We start from the raw sequence: 7080 nt of genomic DNA on the forward strand, positions 1-7080 counted from the left end.
CCATGTACACACACACACCCCCCTGCCGCTGTGTACACCCCCATGTACACACACACACACCTGTCGCTGTGTACACCCCCATGTACACACACACACCCCTGCCGCTGTGTACACCCCCATGTACACACACACACACACCTGCCGCTGTGTACACCCCCATGTACACACACACACACACCTGCCGCTGTGTACACCCCCATGTACACACACACACCCCTGCCGCTGTGTACACCCCCATGTACACACACACCCCTGCCGCTGTGTACACCCCCATGTACACACACACACCCCTGTCGCTGTGTACACCCCCATGTACACACACACCCCCCTGCCGCTGTGTACACCCCCATGTACACACACACGCCCCTGTCGCTGTGTACACCCCCATGTACACACACCCCCCCCTGCCGCTGTGTACACCCCCATGTACACACACACCCCTGCCGCTGTGTACACCCCCATGTACACACACACCCCCCTGCCGCTGTGTACACCCCCATGTACACACACACACCCCTGCGCTGTGTACACCCCCATGTACACACACACACACACCTGCCGCTGTGTACACCCCCAATGTGTACACACACACAACTGTGTACACCCCCCACTAAACACACACACACGCCAGGGTATACACCCTCATGTACACATACGTGCCCAACGTATCTACACAGCCCACAGCTCTGCCCCTCACTCACCAGCCGTACACTTGACACACAGACACCGCCCCAACATTCACCTGTCTCACTCCCTGACTGCCACCCCCCCACCCCCACCCCCACCCCCACCCGGCCAGGCTAACCTCAGACACTGGCCAGAAACGCAGGCCCCTGGGCAATTGCTCAGGCCTCGTTGGCCGTCTAATCTCAGGGCTCTCGGCTGGACCTCAGCGAATAACCCCCCCCATGCTGGCCCCCCCAGCACAGCACACAGCGGGGTTCCTGATCCTGAAATGTCTCTTTGCCTTTGCCCAGACAGCAAACAGCCCCCACGCTGCGGCTGCCCGGCAACACAGGGTTCCCCCGCCCAGCGCCTGGCTTTATTGCCGGGCTGGGTGGGGTTTTGTATTAAATTATAGATCTCTATATTTGTAATAAATGAGCTGGCTACGGGCCAGCCGGACTGAGTCCTCCAGCGCTTCATTTCTCTTCCTTGCCAATTTCCCCTGCTCCTGGCTGGTGCCTTCTGAAATCAGGGTTAAAGCGATTCCCGCCTCCCCCCCCCGCTGCTGCTAGGGCTTCGAAAGCGTTGGGTGGAGGGGCCTGAACACCCCTGGGTGGGGGCGGGGAATCCGGCTCTTCCCGCGCTGGGCAGAACCCAGAAGGGGACCAGGGCTCTAGCTGGGCTGTCACTGGAGCGCTGGACACCGCAGGCCGCTGACCCAGCCGCTGGCGCCAGGGAGGAGCAGCTGCGCCCAACCCCAGGCGTTGTGGAGGTGCCAGGGGCCAACTCCAGCGGGTGGGGCCTGGAGGGAATCGGGGGCCCGGGTGGGTTCTTTGCTACAAAGCCAGATGCTGCCACAGTCCCGGCAATAGAAAAATAAGGCCTGGCATGCTGCCACCTGCTGGTGACCTTCCACAAGTGCGGGCCTGGGCGTTACGCGCACGCACACCGGTTGGCTGGTCTGGGCAGAAACGCTCCCATGACTGGGCCGAGTCCAGCCACTGACGGGCGTATGGGGCCCGAATGGAGCCCGCAGGCAGGGGAATTGCAGCGGCCGGCTGGGTGGATTCTGCTGCCAGTCGGCTGAGGGTGGGCACGCTGAGCCCCAAGGGAGGGAGACCCAATGACAGAGCCAGGAGCAGCCCGGTCTGGGCTACTAGGAAGTTGGGCGCAGAGCCGACGAAGTGCTTAGCCCTGAGAGCTGTTAGTGACCTCTTCGGCACCGTGCGGCCGAGCTGGGAATGGCGCTGCTACGTCCACGGGTGAATTCCCCGAGCCCCCAGCGCTCTGCCATCGTCCCATTGGCTAGACGGGCCTGGCAGAGACAAATACTGAGATGTTGCACCTCATGTTGAAAGCGGCACCTGCCTCCGTTTAATTGGGCTGGAGCCAGAGCTGGGCCCAAGGTACCCGGAGAACCCTGCAGCAATCCCCTGTGCCTAGATAAGAGTCGGGTGTTTATAAGGGGGTGTCTGGTGACAATTCAGTACCCGCCAGGCGCCAGCAAGCGGCATCTGTCCCGTTCTGGTCCCTGCCCCCGGCCAGGGGACACACGCACGTCCTGCTGAGCTAGCAAACTGCCGATTCCCCCCCCCCTCCCCGTATGGGATGGGAGCTTTGCTGGGCGTGTGCGGGTAGGACGGATCCTGGAGCCATTCCAGGACACGGGGTTCCAACCCGCGGGAAACCTGGGCCAAAGGAGAGGAGCTGCCCTCCTAAAAGAAAAACAAGCCCCCAATCCCCCCTGGAATGAATCCAGCCCAAGCACCTGAGACTCGCTGACCTGCAGCCAACATCTGGGCCCTGGGAGCCCCTCCCTAGCTGGGCACCGCAGCCTGGCTGCTGCTCCAGCGGGGTGGGTAACCCCGCTGCCCAAAGGCACTGCTCTCAGTGCCCCCTCCCCCCTTCTCCCTGCTGGGCAAAACTGTTCGCAGACATTTGAGAATTCATCCTCACCGCCCCCACCCCCGGGACAGCATGGACACCTTCGCTTCTCCTCCCCATCCCACTCCCCCCAAACATCAAGGCTGGTTAGATCAGAACATCCTGGCACTTCCTCTGTTGCTAGGCAACTCCTCTTCCCTTCTCCCCTGTGCCGGCTGGTTGCCATAGCATCCTCCCCACCCCATCCCCCTTCCCCATGGAGACCAGTGGCGTCACCTCGACAATGCTGGGCCGGTAGCGGGGAAGGCACGACCTGCTACCCTCGAGTGCACAGGGACAAAGACTGTGTGGTGCATGCTGGGTCCTGGGTCCCCCCCCCACAACTCCCCGCTGCTCGGAACTGGGAGATGGGGCAGAGATAAAGGAAGCGGCTAATGGGAAAATATTCTGCATCTGCAAAATCACCCTGACCCAGGCCAGCTCCGGGAACTCCCTCGAGTGGAGCAGATCCTTGCAAGGGAGCTCCTCTGCCACTTCCAGTACCATGCGCGACAGCATCAGGCAGACAAGGTCCAGGCTCCCCCTAGCGTGGGGTAAGGACAGGGGCCGTGGAGGCAGGTGCAAATCGGGCTGGAGGGTGGGTTGCAGTAAGAACTCAAGTTTCACAAGGGTCGTGCTCAGCTCTCAAGCCCACCCCCTGCTTTTCATTCCGGCCTCAATTCAGAGCCTTTGATTTTCAGGTAGATCCTAGATTCAGAGATTTGAAGGCCAGGAGGGACCATGCTAGATGTAGCCGGACGTGCTGCCGAGAGCCGCGCCCCGTGATTCCAGCAGCCACCTTCACGGGGCTGAGAAAGCAGCCTCCATTCCCCATTTCAAGTCCCCAAAGAATGGCGACCCCCACCCCCTCCCTTGCTAAGCTGAGGTTAATAGCAACCTCTCCCAATCTGGCCCCGCGTGCACCATGCCAACGAGGAAGAGGAAAAACCCTAACGAGATGCAGGTCTGGGGCTGAAGTCTTGCACACTTCAGCAGCTGTCTTAACCGCCTCCCCAGCCAACCATACCACTGACTCATTACAAACACAGCTCAAATCCGTGGTGGAGACAGGTGTCCGCTGCGCTTCAAATCCTTCTCAGGCCCTGGTTACGACACTTTTGTCTACAAGCACGATGAAAACAGCGGCCGTCGCTGGGCTTAACTTTGTTCCCTAGGGTGCCCTGTCTCTCAGCTGAGATGCTGCATGAGATCAAAACAAAGCAAACTGCCAAGGCCAAAAATCAACTTCTGGTTACTGCCGTGTGCCAGCCAAGAGCCGATTCCATTCAACGGTGGGGCCTGGGGAAGCAAGTGAATGCAGCGCTGCCCCCACTCCGCACCTTCCGACGGTCACTGAAAGAACACTTGCGCCCTGTCCACGTACCAACTGGGTGATTTATTCTTCACACAAGGGGGAATTGATGCAATGACCGATACCTAACCTTGAGGGGCCTTTTGGGGGATGAGTGGATTTACAAATATGCAAAACCACACGGCAGGAGACTGCTATGCTGAATGAATATCTAACGAGGGCAGCTGGACCACCACGCAGCCCCCCCCCCCACCCAGGGCACGGCCGAGCGCTCTGATTTTAGTGAAGCGTAAAAGCAGTGGTTTCAAAAAAGTACTTTGTGTCACTGCTAAAACCAGGCTTCAGTCCCAGGTTTGTTAATAATTCTTTGCATTTCTATGCCGGCATTTCTGCCGAAGGACGCCCAGAAACAGCGTCTGGGGTGGGACGCAACAACTCTCTGAGAACTGCCCGGCCATTTAGAAGAGAAAGAGAATCCTGCGACTACCGTGGATTGGAGACTGAGGACTCCGAACCTGACTCAGGTCCGAGCTCAGCCCCTGGCCTGCTGGGTGACCTCAGGCGAACCATGTCCCCTCTCTGTGCCTCAGTTTCCCCAGCCGTACAATGGGGATGCTGATACTGACCTCCTTTGCAAAGTGCTTTGAGATCTACTGGTAAGAGCTAGATGGTGCTACCTGGAACTGCCAGGAGGTGTTTGAGTAGGTAGAGTGCCAGCTGCCGTGCCAGAATTGAGCAGGAACACCAGGGTTATCACCCCAAACTTGGGAAAAGGGCCCTGCGACCTGGAACGACCACACACAAGTGCAGCCTGTGATGCAAATCTCAGACAAAAGCCAGCCCTGTTCGATGCAGTGAATAGCTTACGGCAGCCACCCTCCCTTCATCCACTTTAGCACCGGGCGCTTTGAAGTGAGCTGCCTGGCTTCAACAAGCGACACATTTCCACGAACATGCAGCTAGCAAAGCCTGTGCCGATTTATGGGAGGTGCCCAATACATCCCCCAGTCCCACCAGCCAGCTACAGCCTAGCGTGGCTGGGTCCATCCCTCCCTACCCCAAGACATGGGGCTATTTCCCCACTTTCTGCCTCCCTCTCTAGCTGGTTTTCCAGAATTCCCCACTAATATCCAGTTATAAGAACAGCCACCTGGGGTCAGACCAACCGGTCCATCCAGCCCAGCATCCTGTCTTTCCCCGGCGGCCAATGCCAGATGAACAGAACAGGGCCACTACCGAGTGATCCGTCCCGTTGGCCACTCCCAGCTTCTGGTGGTCAGAGGCCGCTTTCACTTTTATTCCAGATTCTGCTTTTGTCTCCTGTGAAAGTCAGCCCCCGCCCCGCCCCTCCCAGCTCTCCTACCCAACAGCTCCCCCCATCATCTTACCCCTAGGCTTAACCTGCATGGCTTGGAAAAAAGGTCCTCCCGTGACGACCTTTTCACTTCCTCCCCCACTGAGCTCCCCAGGCCTGCTTAAGCATTAAACCCTTCCCTGGTGCATTTTCCCCCACAGCCTGGCTAGAAACCCAGGAGGGCCTGCAACTGGGCCAGATGTCAATCCAACGACAAAAAGGACAGACAAGGCCCCAGACTGTGCCCAACCAGGGCTGAACCAAACATCCAAGCAGATGGGGAATCACTTCCATGAAAGCACACACCAGCTTCCCTGCCAGACGGGCAAAGCCCCTTTGATTTCTAGCCTGGGCTGAGTGTGCCACTATCAGCAAGGTGGGTGCTGCATTCCCATCCCGCCCCCGCACTCAGATGCAGCACCCTCAGGTTCCTTTTCCTGCTGCACCTGGCAAGAGAGCAGGGTGCCCATGAAGCCTTGCCCTGCCTTGTCGGGTGGAGCACGATGCGAGGGGGCCGGCGCTGAGTGGCTCTCCTAAGCAGGTTCTGGCTCAGACTATCTAAATCATCAGCAACAAGCTCTCCTGTGTCTTCCCCACAGCAATTCAGGTAGTAACACCTTGCAGAGAAAGACACGGTGCTCGGCCACACTAGGAAGAGGGTATTAGCCGTGCAGTGGCGTGGGTAACGAAGCCGGGACACTGGGGCCCGTAGAGGCGAAGCGGGGCAGCTGTGCAGGTACGCTGGAGCAGAACCAAGATGGAAAGCCTCAGGGCAGTTTTCTTTCCACAGAGGGGGGAGCACACGTCCCCGCGTGTTAACCTGCCCACCCAGCTGGCACTGAACTGCGGATGCTAGACTCCGGCCCATTGCCCACCACTGCACAGCAGCCCGGCTCCCTCACTGCCTTCACCTGTGACAGACGCCTTGGCCTCCCTAGACAGGTTGCCACGCAAAGCTGCCCGGCTGGCGCCTGACAGGCCAGAGGGACACCAGTCACTGTGTCTGGCGGAGCCGTGACATGGTTTGCTGCCTGCCTCAGCGCCGCTTGTACAAAGCATGATTAAAGGCAGCAAAGTTCAGCCTTGCCCAAGCGGCCTGACCTACGGGCTCGTTTGTTACATCTTGCTGCTGTCTAACGGGATTAATACATGGCTTGTCCGCAGCTGGGCAAGCCTGCCAGCCATTTAAGCTGCATGACCGAGGACTGAAATTGATGTGCACGTCAGGGAACAGGCAGGCAGCACAGGCTGCCATCCTTTCCAGCCCCTTCGCTCAGTGACTGGTGCCCTTTGGGAAGTGAGGAATTTCTCAGAGAAGCTGATTACTGTGTAATCCCAACCAAGCTATTGCAAGTGTCTTGCTAACAGTACAGACCAAGCCCGACTGCCAGAAGAGGTCAAAGCTTGCCGAGTCTGCATGGCCCTGCTCCTCCTGGACAGGGAGCGTGAAGAGAGGTGGCCGGGGCTGGAGGGGATTTAACAGACAGGTGGGAGTTGGCTCAAACGCGATTTCTGCACAACACAGGCAAAGCCTTTGGCTTTAATGCAGCTCTTTGCGTTCCCCGGCAGACACGAGCGTCACCTAGTGCTCAACGAAGGCATTTCAGACATGCCTGCTTGAGACAGGACTCTCAGCTTCCACTCTATCTTTCATGGGTCAAGGGCGACGTAGGCCAGTTTTTTAATTCTGGCAAGAGTCAGTGTTTGCGACAGCCGCTCTTCCAGTCCCTGGGTACCTAGGGCAGCACGTCCAGCAGAACGAACTTTGAGTTTTGCTTTCTATATTGATAGAAACAGCTATTTAATTCAGGTTTCTCATCTGCAA

Source organism: Malaclemys terrapin, chromosome 23 (genome assembly GCF_027887155.1).
Source record: "Malaclemys terrapin pileata isolate rMalTer1 chromosome 23, rMalTer1.hap1, whole genome shotgun sequence".
In the NCBI taxonomy this organism is placed as follows: domain Eukaryota; kingdom Metazoa; phylum Chordata; order Testudines; family Emydidae; genus Malaclemys; species Malaclemys terrapin.